Source organism: Solanum lycopersicum, chromosome 1 (genome assembly GCF_036512215.1).
Source record: "Solanum lycopersicum chromosome 1, SLM_r2.1".
In the NCBI taxonomy this organism is placed as follows: domain Eukaryota; kingdom Viridiplantae; phylum Streptophyta; class Magnoliopsida; order Solanales; family Solanaceae; genus Solanum; species Solanum lycopersicum.
Window position 1 is genome coordinate 36,443,373 of NC_090800.1, and position 23,019 is coordinate 36,466,391.

Sequence of the window (23,019 nt, forward strand, 5' to 3'; positions counted from 1 at the left end):
CCTCCCAACGCCCTAGCCCGCCCCCCGCTTTAAAACCCTCCACGCACCGACGCACGACGACGCCCGTCACGCCCATCCCCGACGCCACCATCCCATATCCTAATGACGCCTCAATCCGAACGTATTTTCCGCAAAAAAAAAAATAAATGAGTATATTTTTTTTTTTCAATTACGAGATCAAATTTCAACAAAAAGGAGGGATGCAACACGAGGACTTCCCAGGGGGTCACCCATCCTAGTACTACTCTCGCCCAAGCACGCTTAACTTCGGAGTTCTGATGGGATCCGGTGCGTTAGTGCTGGTATGATCGCATCCGTCATTCATTGCACTCTAAAATCTATTAAACACAACCTTCCTCCCAACGCCCTAGCCCGCCCCCCGCTTTAAAACCCTCCACGCACCGACGCACGACGACGCCCGTCACGCCCATCCCCGACGCCACCATCCCATATCCTAATGACGCCTCAATCCGAACGTATTTTCCGCAAAAAAAAAAATAAATGAGTATATTTTTTTTTTTCAATTACGAGATCAAATTTCAACAAAAAGGAGGGATGCAACACGAGGACTTCCCAGGGGGTCACCCATCCTAGTACTACTCTCGCCCAAGCACGCTTAACTTCGGAGTTCTGATGGGATCCGGTGCGTTAGTGCTGGTATGATCGCATCCGTCATTCATTGCACTCTAAAATCTATTAAACACAACCTTCCTCCCAACGCCCTAGCCCGCCCCCCGCTTTAAAACCCTCCACGCACCGACGCACGACGACGCCCGTCACGCCCATCCCCGACGCCACCATCCCATATCCTAATGACGCCTCAATCCGAACGTATTTTCCGCAAAAAAAAAAATAAATGAGTATATTTTTTTTTTTCAATTACGAGATCAAATTTCAACAAAAAGGAGGGATGCAACACGAGGACTTCCCAGGGGGTCACCCATCCTAGTACTACTCTCGCCCAAGCACGCTTAACTTCGGAGTTCTGATGGGATCCGGTGCGTTAGTGCTGGTATGATCGCATCCGTCATTCATTGCACTCTAAAATCTATTAAACACAACCTTCCTCCCAACGCCCTAGCCCGCCCCCCGCTTTAAAACCCTCCACGCACCGACGCACGACGACGCCCGTCACGCCCATCCCCGACGCCACCATCCCATATCCTAATGACGCCTCAATCCGAACGTATTTTCCGCAAAAAAAAAAATAAATGAGTATATTTTTTTTTTTCAATTACGAGATCAAATTTCAACAAAAAGGAGGGATGCAACACGAGGACTTCCCAGGGGGTCACCCATCCTAGTACTACTCTCGCCCAAGCACGCTTAACTTCGGAGTTCTGATGGGATCCGGTGCGTTAGTGCTGGTATGATCGCATCCGTCATTCATTGCACTCTAAAATCTATTAAACACAACCTTCCTCCCAACGCCCTAGCCCGCCCCCCGCTTTAAAACCCTCCACGCACCGACGCACGACGACGCCCGTCACGCCCATCCCCGACGCCACCATCCCATATCCTAATGACGCCTCAATCCGAACGTATTTTCCGCAAAAAAAAAAATAAATGAGTATATTTTTTTTTTTCAATTACGAGATCAAATTTCAACAAAAAGGAGGGATGCAACACGAGGACTTCCCAGGGGGTCACCCATCCTAGTACTACTCTCGCCCAAGCACGCTTAACTTCGGAGTTCTGATGGGATCCGGTGCGTTAGTGCTGGTATGATCGCATCCGTCATTCATTGCACTCTAAAATCTATTAAACACAACCTTCCTCCCAACGCCCTAGCCCGCCCCCCGCTTTAAAACCCTCCACGCACCGACGCACGACGACGCCCGTCACGCCCATCCCCGACGCCACCATCCCATATCCTAATGACGCCTCAATCCGAACGTATTTTCCGCAAAAAAAAAAATAAATGAGTATATTTTTTTTTTTCAATTACGAGATCAAATTTCAACAAAAAGGAGGGATGCAACACGAGGACTTCCCAGGGGGTCACCCATCCTAGTACTACTCTCGCCCAAGCACGCTTAACTTCGGAGTTCTGATGGGATCCGGTGCGTTAGTGCTGGTATGATCGCATCCGTCATTCATTGCACTCTAAAATCTATTAAACACAACCTTCCTCCCAACGCCCTAGCCCGCCCCCCGCTTTAAAACCCTCCACGCACCGACGCACGACGACGCCCGTCACGCCCATCCCCGACGCCACCATCCCATATCCTAATGACGCCTCAATCCGAACGTATTTTCCGCAAAAAAAAAAATAAATGAGTATATTTTTTTTTTTCAATTACGAGATCAAATTTCAACAAAAAGGAGGGATGCAACACGAGGACTTCCCAGGGGGTCACCCATCCTAGTACTACTCTCGCCCAAGCACGCTTAACTTCGGAGTTCTGATGGGATCCGGTGCGTTAGTGCTGGTATGATCGCATCCGTCATTCATTGCACTCTAAAATCTATTAAACACAACCTTCCTCCCAACGCCCTAGCCCGCCCCCCGCTTTAAAACCCTCCACGCACCGACGCACGACGACGCCCGTCACGCCCATCCCCGACGCCACCATCCCATATCCTAATGACGCCTCAATCCGAACGTATTTTCCGCAAAAAAAAAAATAAATGAGTATATTTTTTTTTTTCAATTACGAGATCAAATTTCAACAAAAAGGAGGGATGCAACACGAGGACTTCCCAGGGGGTCACCCATCCTAGTACTACTCTCGCCCAAGCACGCTTAACTTCGGAGTTCTGATGGGATCCGGTGCGTTAGTGCTGGTATGATCGCATCCGTCATTCATTGCACTCTAAAATCTATTAAACACAACCTTCCTCCCAACGCCCTAGCCCGCCCCCCGCTTTAAAACCCTCCACGCACCGACGCACGACGACGCCCGTCACGCCCATCCCCGACGCCACCATCCCATATCCTAATGACGCCTCAATCCGAACGTATTTTCCGCAAAAAAAAAAATAAATGAGTATATTTTTTTTTTTCAATTACGAGATCAAATTTCAACAAAAAGGAGGGATGCAACACGAGGACTTCCCAGGGGGTCACCCATCCTAGTACTACTCTCGCCCAAGCACGCTTAACTTCGGAGTTCTGATGGGATCCGGTGCGTTAGTGCTGGTATGATCGCATCCGTCATTCATTGCACTCTAAAATCTATTAAACACAACCTTCCTCCCAACGCCCTAGCCCGCCCCCCGCTTTAAAACCCTCCACGCACCGACGCACGACGACGCCCGTCACGCCCATCCCCGACGCCACCATCCCATATCCTAATGACGCCTCAATCCGAACGTATTTTCCGCAAAAAAAAAAATAAATGAGTATATTTTTTTTTTTCAATTACGAGATCAAATTTCAACAAAAAGGAGGGATGCAACACGAGGACTTCCCAGGGGGTCACCCATCCTAGTACTACTCTCGCCCAAGCACGCTTAACTTCGGAGTTCTGATGGGATCCGGTGCGTTAGTGCTGGTATGATCGCATCCGTCATTCATTGCACTCTAAAATCTATTAAACACAACCTTCCTCCCAACGCCCTAGCCCGCCCCCCGCTTTAAAACCCTCCACGCACCGACGCACGACGACGCCCGTCACGCCCATCCCCGACGCCACCATCCCATATCCTAATGACGCCTCAATCCGAACGTATTTTCCGCAAAAAAAAAAATAAATGAGTATATTTTTTTTTTTCAATTACGAGATCAAATTTCAACAAAAAGGAGGGATGCAACACGAGGACTTCCCAGGGGGTCACCCATCCTAGTACTACTCTCGCCCAAGCACGCTTAACTTCGGAGTTCTGATGGGATCCGGTGCGTTAGTGCTGGTATGATCGCATCCGTCATTCATTGCACTCTAAAATCTATTAAACACAACCTTCCTCCCAACGCCCTAGCCCGCCCCCCGCTTTAAAACCCTCCACGCACCGACGCACGACGACGCCCGTCACGCCCATCCCCGACGCCACCATCCCATATCCTAATGACGCCTCAATCCGAACGTATTTTCCGCAAAAAAAAAAATAAATGAGTATATTTTTTTTTTTCAATTACGAGATCAAATTTCAACAAAAAGGAGGGATGCAACACGAGGACTTCCCAGGGGGTCACCCATCCTAGTACTACTCTCGCCCAAGCACGCTTAACTTCGGAGTTCTGATGGGATCCGGTGCGTTAGTGCTGGTATGATCGCATCCGTCATTCATTGCACTCTAAAATCTATTAAACACAACCTTCCTCCCAACGCCCTAGCCCGCCCCCCGCTTTAAAACCCTCCACGCACCGACGCACGACGACGCCCGTCACGCCCATCCCCGACGCCACCATCCCATATCCTAATGACGCCTCAATCCGAACGTATTTTCCGCAAAAAAAAAAATAAATGAGTATATTTTTTTTTTTCAATTACGAGATCAAATTTCAACAAAAAGGAGGGATGCAACACGAGGACTTCCCAGGGGGTCACCCATCCTAGTACTACTCTCGCCCAAGCACGCTTAACTTCGGAGTTCTGATGGGATCCGGTGCGTTAGTGCTGGTATGATCGCATCCGTCATTCATTGCACTCTAAAATCTATTAAACACAACCTTCCTCCCAACGCCCTAGCCCGCCCCCCGCTTTAAAACCCTCCACGCACCGACGCACGACGACGCCCGTCACGCCCATCCCCGACGCCACCATCCCATATCCTAATGACGCCTCAATCCGAACGTATTTTCCGCAAAAAAAAAAATAAATGAGTATATTTTTTTTTTTCAATTACGAGATCAAATTTCAACAAAAAGGAGGGATGCAACACGAGGACTTCCCAGGGGGTCACCCATCCTAGTACTACTCTCGCCCAAGCACGCTTAACTTCGGAGTTCTGATGGGATCCGGTGCGTTAGTGCTGGTATGATCGCATCCGTCATTCATTGCACTCTAAAATCTATTAAACACAACCTTCCTCCCAACGCCCTAGCCCGCCCCCCGCTTTAAAACCCTCCACGCACCGACGCACGACGACGCCCGTCACGCCCATCCCCGACGCCACCATCCCATATCCTAATGACGCCTCAATCCGAACGTATTTTCCGCAAAAAAAAAAATAAATGAGTATATTTTTTTTTTTCAATTACGAGATCAAATTTCAACAAAAAGGAGGGATGCAACACGAGGACTTCCCAGGGGGTCACCCATCCTAGTACTACTCTCGCCCAAGCACGCTTAACTTCGGAGTTCTGATGGGATCCGGTGCGTTAGTGCTGGTATGATCGCATCCGTCATTCATTGCACTCTAAAATCTATTAAACACAACCTTCCTCCCAACGCCCTAGCCCGCCCCCCGCTTTAAAACCCTCCACGCACCGACGCACGACGACGCCCGTCACGCCCATCCCCGACGCCACCATCCCATATCCTAATGACGCCTCAATCCGAACGTATTTTCCGCAAAAAAAAAAATAAATGAGTATATTTTTTTTTTTCAATTACGAGATCAAATTTCAACAAAAAGGAGGGATGCAACACGAGGACTTCCCAGGGGGTCACCCATCCTAGTACTACTCTCGCCCAAGCACGCTTAACTTCGGAGTTCTGATGGGATCCGGTGCGTTAGTGCTGGTATGATCGCATCCGTCATTCATTGCACTCTAAAATCTATTAAACACAACCTTCCTCCCAACGCCCTAGCCCGCCCCCCGCTTTAAAACCCTCCACGCACCGACGCACGACGACGCCCGTCACGCCCATCCCCGACGCCACCATCCCATATCCTAATGACGCCTCAATCCGAACGTATTTTCCGCAAAAAAAAAAATAAATGAGTATATTTTTTTTTTTCAATTACGAGATCAAATTTCAACAAAAAGGAGGGATGCAACACGAGGACTTCCCAGGGGGTCACCCATCCTAGTACTACTCTCGCCCAAGCACGCTTAACTTCGGAGTTCTGATGGGATCCGGTGCGTTAGTGCTGGTATGATCGCATCCGTCATTCATTGCACTCTAAAATCTATTAAACACAACCTTCCTCCCAACGCCCTAGCCCGCCCCCCGCTTTAAAACCCTCCACGCACCGACGCACGACGACGCCCGTCACGCCCATCCCCGACGCCACCATCCCATATCCTAATGACGCCTCAATCCGAACGTATTTTCCGCAAAAAAAAAAATAAATGAGTATATTTTTTTTTTTCAATTACGAGATCAAATTTCAACAAAAAGGAGGGATGCAACACGAGGACTTCCCAGGGGGTCACCCATCCTAGTACTACTCTCGCCCAAGCACGCTTAACTTCGGAGTTCTGATGGGATCCGGTGCGTTAGTGCTGGTATGATCGCATCCGTCATTCATTGCACTCTAAAATCTATTAAACACAACCTTCCTCCCAACGCCCTAGCCCGCCCCCCGCTTTAAAACCCTCCACGCACCGACGCACGACGACGCCCGTCACGCCCATCCCCGACGCCACCATCCCATATCCTAATGACGCCTCAATCCGAACGTATTTTCCGCAAAAAAAAAAATAAATGAGTATATTTTTTTTTTTCAATTACGAGATCAAATTTCAACAAAAAGGAGGGATGCAACACGAGGACTTCCCAGGGGGTCACCCATCCTAGTACTACTCTCGCCCAAGCACGCTTAACTTCGGAGTTCTGATGGGATCCGGTGCGTTAGTGCTGGTATGATCGCATCCGTCATTCATTGCACTCTAAAATCTATTAAACACAACCTTCCTCCCAACGCCCTAGCCCGCCCCCCGCTTTAAAACCCTCCACGCACCGACGCACGACGACGCCCGTCACGCCCATCCCCGACGCCACCATCCCATATCCTAATGACGCCTCAATCCGAACGTATTTTCCGCAAAAAAAAAAATAAATGAGTATATTTTTTTTTTTCAATTACGAGATCAAATTTCAACAAAAAGGAGGGATGCAACACGAGGACTTCCCAGGGGGTCACCCATCCTAGTACTACTCTCGCCCAAGCACGCTTAACTTCGGAGTTCTGATGGGATCCGGTGCGTTAGTGCTGGTATGATCGCATCCGTCATTCATTGCACTCTAAAATCTATTAAACACAACCTTCCTCCCAACGCCCTAGCCCGCCCTCCGCTTTAAAACCCTCCACGCACCGACGCACGACGACGCCCGTCACGCCCATCCCCGACGCCACCATCCCATATCCTAATGACGCCTCAATCCGAACGTATTTTCCGCAAAAAAAAAAATAAATGAGTATATTTTTTTTTTCAATTACGAGATCAAATTTCAACAAAAAGGAGGGATGCAACACGAGGACTTCCCAGGGGGTCACCCATCCTAGTACTACTCTCGCCCAAGCACGCTTAACTTCGGAGTTCTGATGGGATCCGGTGCGTTAGTGCTGGTATGATCGCATCCGTCATTCATTGCACTCTAAAATCTATTAAACACAACCTTCCTCCCAACGCCCTAGCCCGCCCCCCGCTTTAAAACCCTCCACGCACCGACGCACGACGACGCCCGTCACGCCCATCCCCGACGCCACCATCCCATATCCTAATGACGCCTCAATCCGAACGTATTTTCCGCAAAAAAAAAAATAAATGAGTATATTTTTTTTTTCAATTACGAGATCAAATTTCAACAAAAAGGAGGGATGCAACACGAGGACTTCCCAGGGGGTCACCCATCCTAGTACTACTCTCGCCCAAGCACGCTTAACTTCGGAGTTCTGATGGGATCCGGTGCGTTAGTGCTGGTATGATCGCATCCGTCATTCATTGCACTCTAAAATCTATTAAACACAACCTTCCTCCCAACGCCCTAGCCCGCCCCCCGCTTTAAAACCCTCCACGCACCGACGCACGACGACGCCCGTCACGCCCATCCCCGACGCCACCATCCCATATCCTAATGACGCCTCAATCCGAACGTATTTTCCGCAAAAAAAAAAATAAATGAGTATATTTTTTTTTTTCAATTACGAGATCAAATTTCAACAAAAAGGAGGGATGCAACACGAGGACTTCCCAGGGGGTCACCCATCCTAGTACTACTCTCGCCCAAGCACGCTTAACTTCGGAGTTCTGATGGGATCCGGTGCGTTAGTGCTGGTATGATCGCATCCGTCATTCATTGCACTCTAAAATCTATTAAACACAACCTTCCTCCCAACGCCCTAGCCCGCCCCCCGCTTTAAAACCCTCCACGCACCGACGCACGACGACGCCCGTCACGCCCATCCCCGACGCCACCATCCCATATCCTAATGACGCCTCAATCCGAACGTATTTTCCGCAAAAAAAAAAATAAATGAGTATATTTTTTTTTTCAATTACGAGATCAAATTTCAACAAAAAGGAGGGATGCAACACGAGGACTTCCCAGGGGGTCACCCATCCTAGTACTACTCTCGCCCAAGCACGCTTAACTTCGGAGTTCTGATGGGATCCGGTGCGTTAGTGCTGGTATGATCGCATCCGTCATTCATTGCACTCTAAAATCTATTAAACACAACCTTCCTCCCAACGCCCTAGCCCGCCCCCCGCTTTAAAACCCTCCACGCACCGACGCACGACGACGCCCGTCACGCCCATCCCCGACGCCACCATCCCATATCCTAATGACGCCTCAATCCGAACGTATTTTCCGCAAAAAAAAAAATAAATGAGTATATTTTTTTTTTCAATTACGAGATCAAATTTCAACAAAAAGGAGGGATGCAACACGAGGACTTCCCAGGGGGTCACCCATCCTAGTACTACTCTCGCCCAAGCACGCTTAACTTCGGAGTTCTGATGGGATCCGGTGCGTTAGTGCTGGTATGATCGCATCCGTCATTCATTGCACTCTAAAATCTATTAAACACAACCTTCCTCCCAACGCCCTAGCCCGCCCCCCGCTTTAAAACCCTCCACGCACCGACGCACGACGACGCCCGTCACGCCCATCCCCGACGCCACCATCCCATATCCTAATGACGCCTCAATCCGAACGTATTTTCCGCAAAAAAAAAAATAAATGAGTATATTTTTTTTTTCAATTACGAGATCAAATTTCAACAAAAAGGAGGGATGCAACACGAGGACTTCCCAGGGGGTCACCCATCCTAGTACTACTCTCGCCCAAGCACGCTTAACTTCGGAGTTCTGATGGGATCCGGTGCGTTAGTGCTGGTATGATCGCATCCGTCATTCATTGCACTCTAAAATCTATTAAACACAACCTTCCTCCCAACGCCCTAGCCCGCCCCCCGCTTTAAAACCCTCCACGCACCGACGCACGACGACGCCCGTCACGCCCATCCCCGACGCCACCATCCCATATCCTAATGACGCCTCAATCCGAACGTATTTTCCGCAAAAAAAAAAATAAATGAGTATATTTTTTTTTTCAATTACGAGATCAAATTTCAACAAAAAGGAGGGATGCAACACGAGGACTTCCCAGGGGGTCACCCATCCTAGTACTACTCTCGCCCAAGCACGCTTAACTTCGGAGTTCTGATGGGATCCGGTGCGTTAGTGCTGGTATGATCGCATCCGTCATTCATTGCACTCTAAAATCTATTAAACACAACCTTCCTCCCAACGCCCTAGCCCGCCCCCCGCTTTAAAACCCTCCACGCACCGACGCACGACGACGCCCGTCACGCCCATCCCCGACGCCACCATCCCATATCCTAATGACGCCTCAATCCGAACGTATTTTCCGCAAAAAAAAAAATAAATGAGTATATTTTTTTTTTTCAATTACGAGATCAAATTTCAACAAAAAGGAGGGATGCAACACGAGGACTTCCCAGGGGGTCACCCATCCTAGTACTACTCTCGCCCAAGCACGCTTAACTTCGGAGTTCTGATGGGATCCGGTGCGTTAGTGCTGGTATGATCGCATCCGTCATTCATTGCACTCTAAAATCTATTAAACACAACCTTCCTCCCAACGCCCTAGCCCGCCCCCCGCTTTAAAACCCTCCACGCACCGACGCACGACGACGCCCGTCACGCCCATCCCCGACGCCACCATCCCATATCCTAATGACGCCTCAATCCGAACGTATTTTCCGCAAAAAAAAAAATAAATGAGTATATTTTTTTTTTTCAATTACGAGATCAAATTTCAACAAAAAGGAGGGATGCAACACGAGGACTTCCCAGGGGGTCACCCATCCTAGTACTACTCTCGCCCAAGCACGCTTAACTTCGGAGTTCTGATGGGATCCGGTGCGTTAGTGCTGGTATGATCGCATCCGTCATTCATTGCACTCTAAAATCTATTAAACACAACCTTCCTCCCAACGCCCTAGCCCGCCCCCCGCTTTAAAACCCTCCACGCACCGACGCACGACGACGCCCGTCACGCCCATCCCCGACGCCACCATCCCATATCCTAATGACGCCTCAATCCGAACGTATTTTCCGCAAAAAAAAAAATAAATGAGTATATTTTTTTTTTCAATTACGAGATCAAATTTCAACAAAAAGGAGGGATGCAACACGAGGACTTCCCAGGGGGTCACCCATCCTAGTACTACTCTCGCCCAAGCACGCTTAACTTCGGAGTTCTGATGGGATCCGGTGCGTTAGTGCTGGTATGATCGCATCCGTCATTCATTGCACTCTAAAATCTATTAAACACAACCTTCCTCCCAACGCCCTAGCCCGCCCCCCGCTTTAAAACCCTCCACGCACCGACGCACGACGACGCCCGTCACGCCCATCCCCGACGCCACCATCCCATATCCTAATGACGCCTCAATCCGAACGTATTTTCCGCAAAAAAAAAATAAATGAGTATATTTTTTTTTTTCAATTACGAGATCAAATTTCAACAAAAAGGAGGGATGCAACACGAGGACTTCCCAGGGGGTCACCCATCCTAGTACTACTCTCGCCCAAGCACGCTTAACTTCGGAGTTCTGATGGGATCCGGTGCGTTAGTGCTGGTATGACCGCATCCGTCATTCATTGCACTCTAAAATCTATTAAACACAACCTTCCTCCCAACGCCCTAGCCCGCCCCCCGCTTTAAAACCCTCCACGCACCGACGCACGACGACGCCCGTCACGCCCATCCCCGACGCCACCATCCCATATCCTAATGACGCCTCAATCCGAACGTATTTTCCGCAAAAAAAAAAAATAAATGAGTATATTTTTTTTTTTCAATTACGAGATCAAATTTCAACAAAAAGGAGGGATGCAACACGAGGACTTCCCAGGGGGTCACCCATCCTAGTACTACTCTCGCCCAAGCACGCTTAACTTCGGAGTTCTGATGGGATCCGGTGCGTTAGTGCTGGTATGATCGCATCCGTCATTCATTGCACTCTAAAATCTATTAAACACAACCTTCCTCCCAACGCCCTAGCCCGCCCCCCGCTTTAAAACCCTCCACGCACCGACGCACGACGACGCCCGTCACGCCCATCCCCGACGCCACCATCCCATATCCTAATGACGCCTCAATCCGAACGTATTTTCCGCAAAAAAAAAAATAAATGAGTATATTTTTTTTTTTCAATTACGAGATCAAATTTCAACAAAAAGGAGGGATGCAACACGAGGACTTCCCAGGGGGTCACCCATCCTAGTACTACTCTCGCCCAAGCACGCTTAACTTCGGAGTTCTGATGGGATCCGGTGCGTTAGTGCTGGTATGATCGCATCCGTCATTCATTGCACTCTAAAATCTATTAAACACAACCTTCCTCCCAACGCCCTAGCCCGCCCCCCGCTTTAAAACCCTCCACGCACCGACGCACGACGACGCCCGTCACGCCCATCCCCGACGCCACCATCCCATATCCTAATGACGCCTCAATCCGAACGTATTTTCCGCAAAAAAAAAAATAAATGAGTATATTTTTTTTTTTCAATTACGAGATCAAATTTCAACAAAAAGGAGGGATGCAACACGAGGACTTCCCAGGGGGTCACCCATCCTAGTACTACTCTCGCCCAAGCACGCTTAACTTCGGAGTTCTGATGGGATCCGGTGCGTTAGTGCTGGTATGATCGCATCCGTCATTCATTGCACTCTAAAATCTATTAAACACAACCTTCCTCCCAACGCCCTAGCCCGCCCCCCGCTTTAAAACCCTCCACGCACCGACGCACGACGACGCCCGTCACGCCCATCCCCGACGCCACCATCCCATATCCTAATGACGCCTCAATCCGAACGTATTTTCCGCAAAAAAAAAAATAAATGAGTATATTTTTTTTTTTCAATTACGAGATCAAATTTCAACAAAAAGGAGGGATGCAACACGAGGACTTCCCAGGGGGTCACCCATCCTAGTACTACTCTCGCCCAAGCACGCTTAACTTCGGAGTTCTGATGGGATCCGGTGCGTTAGTGCTGGTATGATCGCATCCGTCATTCATTGCACTCTAAAATCTATTAAACACAACCTTCCTCCCAACGCCCTAGCCCGCCCCCCGCTTTAAAACCCTCCACGCACCGACGCACGACGACGCCCGTCACGCCCATCCCCGACGCCACCATCCCATATCCTAATGACGCCTCAATCCGAACGTATTTTCCGCAAAAAAAAAAAAAAATGAGTATATTTTTTTTTTTCAATTACGAGATCAAATTTCAACAAAAAGGAGGGATGCAACACGAGGACTTCCCAGGGGGTCACCCATCCTAGTACTACTCTCGCCCAAGCACGCTTAACTTCGGAGTTCTGATGGGATCCGGTGCGTTAGTGCTGGTATGATCGCATCCGTCATTCATTGCACTCTAAAATCTATTAAACACAACCTTCCTCCCAACGCCCTAGCCCGCCCCCCGCTTTAAAACCCTCCACGCACCGACGCACGATGACGCCCGTCACGCCCATCCCCGACGCCACCATCCCATATCCTAATGACGCCTCAATCCGAACGTATTTTCCGCAAAAAAAAAAATAAATGAGTATATTTTTTTTTTCAATTACGAGATCAAATTTCAACAAAAAGGAGGGATGCAACACGAGGACTTCCCAGGGGGTCACCCATCCTAGTACTACTCTCGCCCAAGCACGCTTAACTTCGGAGTTCTGATGGGATCCGGTGCGTTAGTGCTGGTATGATCGCATCCGTCATTCATTGCACTCTAAAATCTATTAAACACAACCTTCCTCCCAACGCCCTAGCCCGCCCCCCGCTTTAAAACCCTCCACGCACCGACGCACGACGACGCCCGTCACGCCCATCCCCGACGCCACCATCCCATATCCTAATGACGCCTCAATCCGAACGTATTTTCCGCAAAAAAAAAAATAAATGAGTATATTTTTTTTTTCAATTACGAGATCAAATTTCAACAAAAAGGAGGGATGCAACACGAGGACTTCCCAGGGGGTCACCCATCCTAGTACTACTCTCGCCCAAGCACGCTTAACTTCGGAGTTCTGATGGGATCCGGTGCGTTAGTGCTGGTATGATCGCATCCGTCATTCATTGCACTCTAAAATCTATTAAACACAACCTTCCTCCCAACGCCCTAGCCCGCCCCCCGCTTTAAAACCCTCCACGCACCGACGCACGACGACGCCCGTCACGCCCATCCCCGACGCCACCATCCCATATCCTAATGACGCCTCAATCCGAACGTATTTTCCGCAAAAAAAAAAATAAATGAGTATATTTTTTTTTTTCAATTACGAGATCAAATTTCAACAAAAAGGAGGGATGCAACACGAGGACTTCCCAGGGGGTCACCCATCCTAGTACTACTCTCGCCCAAGCACGCTTAACTTCGGAGTTCTGATGGGATCCGGTGCGTTAGTGCTGGTATGATCGCATCCGTCATTCATTGCACTCTAAAATCTATTAAACACAACCTTCCTCCCAACGCCCTAGCCCGCCCCCCGCTTTAAAACCCTCCACGCACCGACGCACGACGACGCCCGTCACGCCCATCCCCGACGCCACCATCCCATATCCTAATGACGCCTCAATCCGAACGTATTTTCCGCAAAAAAAAAAATAAATGAGTATATTTTTTTTTTTCAATTACGAGATCAAATTTCAACAAAAAGGAGGGATGCAACACGAGGACTTCCCAGGGGGTCACCCATCCTAGTACTACTCTCGCCCAAGCACGCTTAACTTCGGAGTTCTGATGGGATCCGGTGCGTTAGTGCTGGTATGATCGCATCCGTCATTCATTGCACTCTAAAATCTATTAAACACAACCTTCCTCCCAACGCCCTAGCCCGCCCCCCGCTTTAAAACCCTCCACGCACCAACGCACGACGACGCCCGTCACGCCCATCCCCGACGCCACCATCCAATATCCTAATGACGCCTCAATCCGAACGTATTTTCCGCAAAAAAAAAAATAAATGAGTATATTTTTTTTTTTCAATTACGAGATCAAATTTCAACAAAAAGGAGGGATGCAACACGAGGACTTCCCAGGGGGTCACCCATCCTAGTACTACTCTCGCCCAAGCACGCTTAACTTCGGAGTTCTGATGGGATCCGGTGCGTTAGTGCTGGTATGATCGCATCCGTCATTCATTGCACTCTAAAATCTATTTAAATGGACATTCACTTATGTACTAAATTGGTTTTTCCAACTCCAAACATATTTTGTTTAATCAAATGTCTTTCACTTACCTATTTAGGGAATAACAATCCTTGTGCAAAATTGATGGAAACTCAAAATTGAATGATTTAAAAACTTTTTATCATAAAATTGATTATTTAGCAATAAAATTGACATTAACATATGCATTAGCAAGGTATTTTGGGCTCAAAAATTTATTTTATTTTATGAGATTCTTAACAATAACGAATTACCATTTTCCTCAAAATTAGGCGAAATTCAAAATTGAATGGGTAAAAAGACGTTTTTTGAAAAATTGGCTCGGTCAAACCGCCTATCGGCCGTTTGGTTGCGTAGATCTCGAAAAAATAACCAAATTGAAAAAAAAAATCGCCTGAAACGGACATCCGAAGCCAAAGTTATGACCATTTGAAGTTTCACTAATTTACAACTACTTTTTTTGACATTCAATCTTTATTATGGTGAAACTTCAAACGATCGTAACTTTAAGCTCGAATATCCGTTTGACGCGATTTTTTTTTCAATTTGTTTATTTTTTCAAGGTCTATGTGGTCAACTCAAACTCCACTATTTAATAAGCTTTTTTTAATCTTATTATACTTTTACTTATATTGACTAATTTTCACACCATATAAATGCAAAACTGAAAATCCTAATTTACTTCATGTTAGGAACCTCTCACATCAATTTGAACTCAAAACAACACTTAAAACATGCAAATACACACAAGCACATTTCAAGGCAAAACTTTCGAACGTCATGGACGTTTGTCGTACAAACCTTAGAGACTGCCTTCTAACATAATTATAAACTATCTTAGGAATCTAGAACCTCATGACACAAGTGTTAGGCTCTATCTTCACCTATGTTGTTTTACAGGTGTTGCATTCTACCCCACTTGGACAATATTCATCCTCGAATGACAGTTTCTTCATTTTAGACACTATCAAGAGACAAATAACTCAAGACTGGCAGCACATAATCATACCAAACCATAAGCAATACACAAATTTAGGAAGAACACCAATTTCACATACTTAAGAGACTGAAAATACAACAAGAGGATAGAAACTAATCTACGACTCATTATGCAACAAGACTCACATTCTTGCTTTAAAATAGAAGGAACTCCTTCTCAATCCATTATCATGCTTATATACATCAATTCTATACACATTACAACAATTTTCAACAAAAGAACAATTAGTCAAAATTCCAAAAACTTCACAGTGTGCATCTTGAGAAATTTCTCTAGTCACATGAGTGATCATGGCTCGGGCTAGGGCAAGTAAAGCCTCTCTAATCTCCCCATTATTCATGTCCACGGGAACCACCAAAACCTCATTACCTTCACCTCCAATAGGGACTTGATCACCTTGGTGAGGAACTTGAGCATCTTGAGGAATTTGAACTCCTTGTGGAGCTAGTCCACCTTGGGGAGCTCTCGTTTGCACTCCTTCTTCCAACTATCTTGCGGAAATTCATCTTGTAGTCATACTCTTATAAACACAGGACAAGAGATTAGGAATATACACTTGCAACCTCAACTCTATAGGCACGACACAAGATTAATGAAGAAAGTGAAACTCTATCATCCGATAGCCTCTCGCTCATATATGTGTCGCGACTCACACAAATGAACAAGAATCCACTAGACAAGGCTTTTTGAGACATTGAATTCCTAAGACCAATTTGATAACTTTTGCTTTGATACCAACTTTGTCACAAGACAAGAGTACACCTTAGAAGATATGGTATTCTCTAATCGTCGCACGACGTACTTGACCTCTCGAAGGTCTTACAAGCCCTTTTGACATCATTCATCAAATACATGTATTATAATTAGTGCGGAATCAAAACTTTTCACACGAAATAGTAATACTTCAAAATATCTCTTTTATAGAAAAACATAATGAAATACTGAGTCTCAAAGTCGCCATCTTAGACATACGAATATCTTGGTACACGACCCATACATCAAAATCATGCTAAAAGGACATTTGAATAAATCATGCTCTTTTTGAGTAAAACTTCATAAAACAAGTATAAGAGATCACATTAAGTCAACATAAGCACATATAGTCACATTCCATAATATAGCATCAATATCACTTCAATTTACATACACATGAGACCCTCCTACAAAAGGTGATTCTAAAACTCACTTGAGTGAGTTATGAATCGACCGCCCATACAACCCCTTCACACACACCAACGATATCCTTTAGACTTACCTAATTTAAGATTATTCTCATTTCATACATTTAATTACTATCTATAATTACTCTAAGACTCACGTAAATAAGACATAAAAAGAACACCCATACCCCCTCTTTAAGCCTACCTAAGCAATTCTCAAAGCTACTCTAGATACTTGCCTTTTCATTATCATACCTTTACTTTAATCATTATGTTCATCAGACCATTTAAGAGACATTCAACACAAAATGCTATCCACATAATGGTCTTGGAAAAGACGTAGGGACTAACACACTAAAATCTTCAAAGCCTAATCATGCAATGTCTAGAAAACATCCCATTACACTACCTAAACTTCATTGTACTTCTCCAACACTAGCATGTATCCCACATGATGATAATAGACAATAACTGACATAGACCATGTTAGATAATCATGGAATGGAGTCATGAAGCTACTCCAATGGAGGGTGTTCTTCTTGCCGCTGGTATAGAACCAGCACACATATCATGTAGGCACATGGTTAAGGAATATGAAGGGCTTCTTTGTACTCTAACATCACCTTTAACTAGAGATACTCCCCAAACCGTTCTCACTCGGTGCTAGCCTTTGTTCTCATAGGGGTTTTCAATCAAGGAGTATATGAAGAGGTTCCTTATCTAGTTGATAACCAAATCACATTACACCTTACCAAAGTGGTTCCCTAGGGTTGCTTACAATGGTTAAGAGGATAGCTAAATGAATTTCCTAAGGATGATTTTATGCCGTTCCATCCAATCAACCCTAAGTCCATCATTCACACAAGAAGGATACCATTACGACTTTCAACTCCAACGGATTTCCCATGCAACACAAATAAAGTAAAAAAAAAAGAAAAGAATTAATAAGACTAAGAATGACATAACATATGATATTAACAACACATTATCGTTTCAGTGGAGGAAGGATACTAATAATAAATAAAATAAAATTAAAACAAAGAATCGTACTCTAGACATGCACGACAGACATTACATGACAAGGTGATGTAAATTGAATGGGTTATTCAATATTGGCGATAAAACATAATGAGAATATATGAGATAACAAATAAAAAGTAAAGAAATAAAAATCATAAGCATGCCAAGAACAAAACAAACATTGTATATCTCACATCGAGATTAAAGAAACGAGCTTGCCTAAAGACATTAATCATTGTTAACTCAAAGAAACACAGTTAAAGGCAGTTGTTTATGGAGACTAGAGATAATCAGCCAAAGGGAAGGGGTCGGAGGGATATAGCGATGGCGTGAAGAAAAACGAGATCCGAGAGCCCGAGTCATTTAATCACCAAATATCCAAGTAACTCCACTCTAAGACAAGATCTTTACTACATAGAAGGGGTAATTAATTATTCTAAATGATGTAAATAATAAGAAAAATTAGCTACTGCCCAACATGTGACTCCTTTAAGAATAAAAAAAAATCAATTATAATCATGAAAGTTACTACCCATAAAGCAAATCTAAAAAGGTAATAATAATAGTAGCAACGCATCGATTCATGAATCTATTAAAATAATATCCCATTACATGGCTTTTAACTCCTCAAAAGGTTAACTGAAACAAATGACATAAGCTAGATCGCAACAGATAACTTTACATTGAAATCGATGCTCATAATATGTCAAAACTTATTTGAGAAAATATGAGGGTCATGGATCTCTTAAATAGTCATGAGAAATATAAATAACTACTTAACGTATCAATCAAAAGAAACAAGCATATGGTCAAACTAGTAGCTAGTTAGAATTAAGACCAGCACTTTCAACTTCAAACAAAGCTAAAAAAAAGAAGTAAAAAAAAACCAACTATACGACTCAAAACGGAACAAAGTGGCAGAAAATAAAATCAAGCTTGAAAGGCAACAGTGAAGGCTGGCATCACCAGAGATTCGAAAAATCAGCAGAAAGAAACTAAATGACTAAGTTGAATGTAGCACTGCATCATACATACTTAAGCAAAATGGTCAATTTAAGGACTTAGACGTAAAAGGAAACTAGCAAAAATTTCAATCTAATCCGTAAGTCAAAGCGTTCGAATGACCAAAATAGAGGACGAGCAGAGACGAATGACAGCTTGCGGGCGTGCATTTGAAAACACAGACTCCAAATTCATGTTTATACCCCTCAAAAGAAAACTAAACAAGCTAAGCTAGTTCGAATGTAAGCAATAAAATAATGCACGCAACCTGTACGCTACAACACACTAGAACAAAACCAAATAAAAGACTCGAATGCTAACAATGTACAAAAAAAACTAACAAGACAAACTAATTCTATTCAAGACTACTACTTGAGGATCTGTTATATCAGAAGACAACTAAAACAAATTGTGAAAACTCATTTGCCTCCTCAATATACATGACAACTAAAGAGGACCCCTATTTTTACAAATTTGGACGGAATAAAACAAAACAATTAGCAAATAAACTATCAAAAAGTCAGAAGAGTACCACTCAGCCAAGAAAACTCAGGAAGAAATATGAACAACAGAACAAAAATGGGTTTAAACAAGCGATAAGACCAAATCATTGAAAAATGAAATAAATATAGGCTTAGGAAAGACTGTGAAAAATAGAAAACTCAGGCTAACCAACTAAACTCGTATGAACAATAAACTTCATAAGAACCCATTTTACACTCCATACAGTCGAGACACCAACTTTATCTAATCCTTTGGCTATCACATAATCAATAATGCACCAAAAAGAATGAAGGCTGTTGAGAGAGAAATACCACAACTTTAAAAACCATATTCACAAAAAAATGGTCGAAATAGAAGCGGAGTTTACCTTCTTAAACGCAGCGAGATGGGATGAGACAAACAGAAGGGTAGCGTCTACGATGATTCTGAGAAATTTTGATGGATAAAGAAATAAAAGAGGGCCTTGAGCAAAATCTTAAAATACCAAAATATTCTCTTCTGAAAGACCAACTCTCAAATATCTAGAGTTTCAAGCCCAGATTCGAAATTTGAAAACTAAATTTTTACTAATTCAGGCCAGCACCTTTTCCTGCAAAATCGCGCCTCTTCAAAAAGGGGAAGGGAGAACGGACGCTTAGGATGCATCGTGCATCCTTGAAGTGCCACATGACGCCATCTCCCACCTGCAAGGACGAGCAGACGCTACTGCATGGATAGAAATTTGCTAGCCACTGCTCTGTTGTCCGAACCGAAAGGAGAAGAAGATGATGCACGATAGCTTTTCACGCGCCATTGGCTCTACTGCTTCATGATATACCATAGTTTCACGGTATTTTTAATGTTTTTTCCTTATGTTTAGTGTGTCCTTTCTTTCTGTATTAATTTTTATGTAAGTTTCTCTTTATTTGCAGGAAATGTGTCTAAAAGATGAATGCAGATGTTTTTGAGCAAGAAATGTAGAAAAATACCACCTACAGAGCTTGTAATGGTTCGTCGTGTCTGTGAAGGTCCGTCGTGCGTGTGAATGTCCGTAAGTGGCATCGTAGTGAAGCTGTTGAAGAAAGATGGGGAAGTCCAAGTGTGGGCTACGAAGTGCGTGATGGACCGTCGTAGCCATAACGGTCCATCCTGCTGGTTTGTCATGAAGATCACAGAAGTAGTTCCAGTACCCAAATTCCAAGAGTTCAAGTGATATGGAATGGAGACCCTCGACAGATCGTTGTGCCTGCGACGATCCGTCATACCTGCCGTCGAGAGTAATCAAGAGAGCAGCAGAAGAATTTGCATAAGTATGGGATGATGAAGTCCATGAAGGCCCGTCATGACCACGACGACCCGTCGCGAAGTCCGTCGACCCAGCCGCGTTTTGACAGATTTCCAGCAAATAGAGTCCTTCTTTAATTAGGTTTTTATTTTTTTATAATAGTTCAAAAAACCTCGTTTTTGGGGTTAGACTCTTTGGTAGTTAGACTCTTTGGGTTATTAGACTCTTTTATGTTATATTCTTTGTGAGGAGATTATTTTTTGGTGATTACACTTTGGTTTATAACACTTTTCTCTGGAGTTGATTGTTGGTGATTTTGTCAATTAATCAAGTAAATTTCTGGATTTTATTCTTTTTCATTGAAGTAAGTGCATGAATTCTTATATTACATATTTGAATATTGTGATTATGACTATGGGTAACTAAACTCCATAACTAGGGTTGTGGGAACCATAGGCGAATAATGAGATAAAAACCTAACTAAAATAAACATTCTAGAATAATGTCTTGCATGTATTGATAATTCTTTCACTTAAAAGTCTTTTTAACGAGATGGCCAACGTTAGAACTCGTCTTAATGCCACTTGTCGGACTAATGAGGTAGATAATAGGAAAAGAATTATCAGCATAGATTTAGTGTATACTATCTAATAGGCTAGTATTGATTGGTACGAGGTAATAACTTAGTCAAATATCGAATACAATACTTAATATGAGGTAAAGGTAAGGGTTAGTATGGCAACACACGTAGCCGGACCAAGGTGCGGAGTGAAATTTTCTAGATGCCGGACCAAAGATTTAGAAATACATAACTTATCACTTTGCATGCAAGATACTAGGAAAAAATTGTTATAGTTAGAATTATCAAGTTAGGAACCTGTGGGACACATAAATCCCAGTTACTTTTATTAACTGATTAAACTCCAACATTTGAATCTGTTAGTTGTCCACTTTGATTTAGCTAATTAATATCATTCTTTTAGAAATAAAAACTCTCCTTTTATTGTCTTTGTTTTTCAAGAAAATAATTAACTAAATAATAGTAATAATAGATTGAAGTTAAGTCTAAACTATTTTCCTCGTGGGAATGATCCCAACCTCATTAGTTGGGTTCTTTACTTGATACGACCGCTTTACTTCTTATTTGAGAAGTAAGTTTCAGCGTATCACTTCACGCTTGAAGGAGATGAAGAAGCATGCAGGGAGGGTCGAGTATTGGAATTTGGGGCTGCTGCGCGTGAAGTTTGGAACGTTTCTAGGAGTGCTTTCATTATTCTAGATTTTTCATTGTAAATGGAAAATTGGGTTGAACGGCTTGCCTGATTTGGGATGGGATGGACGGGTTAAGGAAATAAAAAAAAAGAGGGGTATAGGCCTGGGTCAATGGGAAAAGGAAGGTAGGCTGATTTGGGCTGGGAGGAAAAATGGAACGGACTGCTTAGAGGGAAAATTTTAATTAATAAATGATCTGAAATTTGCTTCTTGAAGGGTTTAAAGTTAATAAAATGAATTAGCATAAATTAATTTAATGAGCTTCATAAACTTAACGAAATAAAATAATTAGTTTGGAAAATAAACTAAATAACGTCACTAACTCAAAATTATGCTAGACTGAATTAATAAAATTGTTATTAAAATTATCATCTTTTTAAGATGATTTCGAGTATTCACAAAAATATAATAACTATTTAAAAAATTATGTGAAACATATTTATCATTTAAGGATTAAAGAATGACTAAAATAAACCCAAAAATAGACTTGCAAAAAATATTTTAATTTTATAAAACTAATTAGTTTAAGTCATTTTGGGAATTAAGAAGCTCAGTGATTTTGGGTGTCAACAACTGTCCCTCGTTTTACTTGGATTGATGCATGAAATTCGATGAAAATGAATTTGACTAATCCAATTTTGACCGACTACTTATTCCTCTTTAGGAAAGGGATTTGGTGAGGACTTTAGGCATTATGGCCGAACCCCGGAGTGAGTTTCCTACATATATCAGGCTATATGTGAATTTGAGCCACTTGTAGTTCAACACGCTTGACTTAACGCATGATTTTTGAAAGGATTCAAAAGTCTTCCCGATACCGAATTATGAAGGGACCGAAATGCTCGCGAATAGGATTTAAGAGCGAATGTTGGAATGCAGCCGAGTATTGACATGGTGCGCACCTACATATCCTTAAACTCAAGGAATCAGGCTGGTTGTAGTTAGACTCGATCGGTTGAAAGGAGGTCTATTATGCTAGACAATCTTTGCTTCTGGACAAGTGACAAATTAATCGAGTATGAAAAAGAGGCTTGCGATTTCTTATCCATGAATGTGGTGCACTTCACACCCATGATTAAGAACTTATATGGACATAACTCCCAAAGTTCTTGGCGCATTGTCAATCAGATTGAAAACTTGCCTCCGTCAGACACCAAAATTTCCAAATGCGAAACTGAAACAGAAAACTAAGAAAAATCCACATGCCTTCTGATAGAGGTGTGGTCTGATTGTGGTGGAAGTCGCTCCTCTGCT

The 23,019-nt window shown here is 44.0% G+C and overlaps 41 non-coding genes across 41 annotated transcripts; all 41 read right to left on the bottom strand.

The window, feature by feature from the left end:
- Window positions 1-197: 197 nt before the first annotated feature.
- On the bottom strand, window positions 198-316 carry LOC138341248 (5S ribosomal RNA). Its single transcript, XR_011214047.1, has one exon. It is a non-coding gene; the product is annotated as a 5S ribosomal RNA (ribosomal RNA).
- A 236-nt stretch (window positions 317-552) lies between these two features.
- LOC138341249 (5S ribosomal RNA) lies at window positions 553-671 on the bottom strand. Its single transcript, XR_011214048.1, has one exon. It is a non-coding gene; the product is annotated as a 5S ribosomal RNA (ribosomal RNA).
- A 236-nt stretch (window positions 672-907) lies between these two features.
- On the bottom strand, window positions 908-1,026 carry LOC138341250 (5S ribosomal RNA). The gene has a single exon (XR_011214049.1). It is a non-coding gene; the product is annotated as a 5S ribosomal RNA (ribosomal RNA).
- A 236-nt stretch (window positions 1,027-1,262) lies between these two features.
- Window positions 1,263-1,381, bottom strand: LOC138341251 (5S ribosomal RNA). The gene has a single exon (XR_011214050.1). It is a non-coding gene; the product is annotated as a 5S ribosomal RNA (ribosomal RNA).
- Window positions 1,382-1,617: 236 nt separating this feature from the next.
- On the bottom strand, window positions 1,618-1,736 carry LOC138341252 (5S ribosomal RNA). The gene has a single exon (XR_011214051.1). It is a non-coding gene; the product is annotated as a 5S ribosomal RNA (ribosomal RNA).
- A 236-nt stretch (window positions 1,737-1,972) lies between these two features.
- Window positions 1,973-2,091, bottom strand: LOC138341253 (5S ribosomal RNA). Its single transcript, XR_011214052.1, has one exon. It is a non-coding gene; the product is annotated as a 5S ribosomal RNA (ribosomal RNA).
- A 236-nt stretch (window positions 2,092-2,327) lies between these two features.
- Window positions 2,328-2,446, bottom strand: LOC138341255 (5S ribosomal RNA). Its single transcript, XR_011214054.1, has one exon. It is a non-coding gene; the product is annotated as a 5S ribosomal RNA (ribosomal RNA).
- A 236-nt stretch (window positions 2,447-2,682) lies between these two features.
- Window positions 2,683-2,801, bottom strand: LOC138341256 (5S ribosomal RNA). Its single transcript, XR_011214055.1, has one exon. It is a non-coding gene; the product is annotated as a 5S ribosomal RNA (ribosomal RNA).
- Window positions 2,802-3,037: 236 nt separating this feature from the next.
- LOC138341257 (5S ribosomal RNA) lies at window positions 3,038-3,156 on the bottom strand. The gene has a single exon (XR_011214056.1). It is a non-coding gene; the product is annotated as a 5S ribosomal RNA (ribosomal RNA).
- A 236-nt stretch (window positions 3,157-3,392) lies between these two features.
- On the bottom strand, window positions 3,393-3,511 carry LOC138341258 (5S ribosomal RNA). The gene has a single exon (XR_011214057.1). It is a non-coding gene; the product is annotated as a 5S ribosomal RNA (ribosomal RNA).
- A 236-nt stretch (window positions 3,512-3,747) lies between these two features.
- Window positions 3,748-3,866, bottom strand: LOC138341259 (5S ribosomal RNA). Its single transcript, XR_011214058.1, has one exon. It is a non-coding gene; the product is annotated as a 5S ribosomal RNA (ribosomal RNA).
- A 236-nt stretch (window positions 3,867-4,102) lies between these two features.
- Window positions 4,103-4,221, bottom strand: LOC138341260 (5S ribosomal RNA). Its single transcript, XR_011214059.1, has one exon. It is a non-coding gene; the product is annotated as a 5S ribosomal RNA (ribosomal RNA).
- Window positions 4,222-4,457: 236 nt separating this feature from the next.
- On the bottom strand, window positions 4,458-4,576 carry LOC138341261 (5S ribosomal RNA). The gene has a single exon (XR_011214060.1). It is a non-coding gene; the product is annotated as a 5S ribosomal RNA (ribosomal RNA).
- Window positions 4,577-4,812: 236 nt separating this feature from the next.
- LOC138341262 (5S ribosomal RNA) lies at window positions 4,813-4,931 on the bottom strand. The gene has a single exon (XR_011214061.1). It is a non-coding gene; the product is annotated as a 5S ribosomal RNA (ribosomal RNA).
- A 236-nt stretch (window positions 4,932-5,167) lies between these two features.
- Window positions 5,168-5,286, bottom strand: LOC138341263 (5S ribosomal RNA). Its single transcript, XR_011214062.1, has one exon. It is a non-coding gene; the product is annotated as a 5S ribosomal RNA (ribosomal RNA).
- A 236-nt stretch (window positions 5,287-5,522) lies between these two features.
- On the bottom strand, window positions 5,523-5,641 carry LOC138341264 (5S ribosomal RNA). The gene has a single exon (XR_011214063.1). It is a non-coding gene; the product is annotated as a 5S ribosomal RNA (ribosomal RNA).
- A 236-nt stretch (window positions 5,642-5,877) lies between these two features.
- Window positions 5,878-5,996, bottom strand: LOC138341266 (5S ribosomal RNA). The gene has a single exon (XR_011214065.1). It is a non-coding gene; the product is annotated as a 5S ribosomal RNA (ribosomal RNA).
- Window positions 5,997-6,232: 236 nt separating this feature from the next.
- On the bottom strand, window positions 6,233-6,351 carry LOC138341267 (5S ribosomal RNA). The gene has a single exon (XR_011214066.1). It is a non-coding gene; the product is annotated as a 5S ribosomal RNA (ribosomal RNA).
- A 236-nt stretch (window positions 6,352-6,587) lies between these two features.
- Window positions 6,588-6,706, bottom strand: LOC138341268 (5S ribosomal RNA). Its single transcript, XR_011214067.1, has one exon. It is a non-coding gene; the product is annotated as a 5S ribosomal RNA (ribosomal RNA).
- Window positions 6,707-6,942: 236 nt separating this feature from the next.
- Window positions 6,943-7,061, bottom strand: LOC138341269 (5S ribosomal RNA). The gene has a single exon (XR_011214068.1). It is a non-coding gene; the product is annotated as a 5S ribosomal RNA (ribosomal RNA).
- Window positions 7,062-7,296: 235 nt separating this feature from the next.
- Window positions 7,297-7,415, bottom strand: LOC138341270 (5S ribosomal RNA). The gene has a single exon (XR_011214069.1). It is a non-coding gene; the product is annotated as a 5S ribosomal RNA (ribosomal RNA).
- A 235-nt stretch (window positions 7,416-7,650) lies between these two features.
- Window positions 7,651-7,769, bottom strand: LOC138341271 (5S ribosomal RNA). Its single transcript, XR_011214070.1, has one exon. It is a non-coding gene; the product is annotated as a 5S ribosomal RNA (ribosomal RNA).
- Window positions 7,770-8,005: 236 nt separating this feature from the next.
- LOC138341272 (5S ribosomal RNA) lies at window positions 8,006-8,124 on the bottom strand. Its single transcript, XR_011214071.1, has one exon. It is a non-coding gene; the product is annotated as a 5S ribosomal RNA (ribosomal RNA).
- Window positions 8,125-8,359: 235 nt separating this feature from the next.
- On the bottom strand, window positions 8,360-8,478 carry LOC138341273 (5S ribosomal RNA). The gene has a single exon (XR_011214072.1). It is a non-coding gene; the product is annotated as a 5S ribosomal RNA (ribosomal RNA).
- Window positions 8,479-8,713: 235 nt separating this feature from the next.
- On the bottom strand, window positions 8,714-8,832 carry LOC138341274 (5S ribosomal RNA). Its single transcript, XR_011214073.1, has one exon. It is a non-coding gene; the product is annotated as a 5S ribosomal RNA (ribosomal RNA).
- Window positions 8,833-9,067: 235 nt separating this feature from the next.
- On the bottom strand, window positions 9,068-9,186 carry LOC138341275 (5S ribosomal RNA). Its single transcript, XR_011214074.1, has one exon. It is a non-coding gene; the product is annotated as a 5S ribosomal RNA (ribosomal RNA).
- A 235-nt stretch (window positions 9,187-9,421) lies between these two features.
- LOC138341277 (5S ribosomal RNA) lies at window positions 9,422-9,540 on the bottom strand. Its single transcript, XR_011214076.1, has one exon. It is a non-coding gene; the product is annotated as a 5S ribosomal RNA (ribosomal RNA).
- Window positions 9,541-9,776: 236 nt separating this feature from the next.
- On the bottom strand, window positions 9,777-9,895 carry LOC138341278 (5S ribosomal RNA). The gene has a single exon (XR_011214077.1). It is a non-coding gene; the product is annotated as a 5S ribosomal RNA (ribosomal RNA).
- A 236-nt stretch (window positions 9,896-10,131) lies between these two features.
- LOC138341279 (5S ribosomal RNA) lies at window positions 10,132-10,250 on the bottom strand. Its single transcript, XR_011214078.1, has one exon. It is a non-coding gene; the product is annotated as a 5S ribosomal RNA (ribosomal RNA).
- Window positions 10,251-10,485: 235 nt separating this feature from the next.
- On the bottom strand, window positions 10,486-10,604 carry LOC138341280 (5S ribosomal RNA). Its single transcript, XR_011214079.1, has one exon. It is a non-coding gene; the product is annotated as a 5S ribosomal RNA (ribosomal RNA).
- A 235-nt stretch (window positions 10,605-10,839) lies between these two features.
- Window positions 10,840-10,958, bottom strand: LOC138340905 (5S ribosomal RNA). The gene has a single exon (XR_011213732.1). It is a non-coding gene; the product is annotated as a 5S ribosomal RNA (ribosomal RNA).
- Window positions 10,959-11,195: 237 nt separating this feature from the next.
- On the bottom strand, window positions 11,196-11,314 carry LOC138341281 (5S ribosomal RNA). The gene has a single exon (XR_011214080.1). It is a non-coding gene; the product is annotated as a 5S ribosomal RNA (ribosomal RNA).
- Window positions 11,315-11,550: 236 nt separating this feature from the next.
- LOC138341282 (5S ribosomal RNA) lies at window positions 11,551-11,669 on the bottom strand. The gene has a single exon (XR_011214081.1). It is a non-coding gene; the product is annotated as a 5S ribosomal RNA (ribosomal RNA).
- A 236-nt stretch (window positions 11,670-11,905) lies between these two features.
- LOC138341283 (5S ribosomal RNA) lies at window positions 11,906-12,024 on the bottom strand. The gene has a single exon (XR_011214082.1). It is a non-coding gene; the product is annotated as a 5S ribosomal RNA (ribosomal RNA).
- Window positions 12,025-12,260: 236 nt separating this feature from the next.
- On the bottom strand, window positions 12,261-12,379 carry LOC138341284 (5S ribosomal RNA). Its single transcript, XR_011214083.1, has one exon. It is a non-coding gene; the product is annotated as a 5S ribosomal RNA (ribosomal RNA).
- Window positions 12,380-12,615: 236 nt separating this feature from the next.
- On the bottom strand, window positions 12,616-12,734 carry LOC138341285 (5S ribosomal RNA). Its single transcript, XR_011214084.1, has one exon. It is a non-coding gene; the product is annotated as a 5S ribosomal RNA (ribosomal RNA).
- Window positions 12,735-12,969: 235 nt separating this feature from the next.
- On the bottom strand, window positions 12,970-13,088 carry LOC138341286 (5S ribosomal RNA). The gene has a single exon (XR_011214085.1). It is a non-coding gene; the product is annotated as a 5S ribosomal RNA (ribosomal RNA).
- A 235-nt stretch (window positions 13,089-13,323) lies between these two features.
- Window positions 13,324-13,442, bottom strand: LOC138341288 (5S ribosomal RNA). The gene has a single exon (XR_011214087.1). It is a non-coding gene; the product is annotated as a 5S ribosomal RNA (ribosomal RNA).
- Window positions 13,443-13,678: 236 nt separating this feature from the next.
- On the bottom strand, window positions 13,679-13,797 carry LOC138341289 (5S ribosomal RNA). The gene has a single exon (XR_011214088.1). It is a non-coding gene; the product is annotated as a 5S ribosomal RNA (ribosomal RNA).
- Window positions 13,798-14,033: 236 nt separating this feature from the next.
- On the bottom strand, window positions 14,034-14,152 carry LOC138341290 (5S ribosomal RNA). The gene has a single exon (XR_011214089.1). It is a non-coding gene; the product is annotated as a 5S ribosomal RNA (ribosomal RNA).
- Window positions 14,153-14,388: 236 nt separating this feature from the next.
- LOC138341291 (5S ribosomal RNA) lies at window positions 14,389-14,507 on the bottom strand. Its single transcript, XR_011214090.1, has one exon. It is a non-coding gene; the product is annotated as a 5S ribosomal RNA (ribosomal RNA).
- Window positions 14,508-23,019: the final 8,512 nt, after the last annotated feature.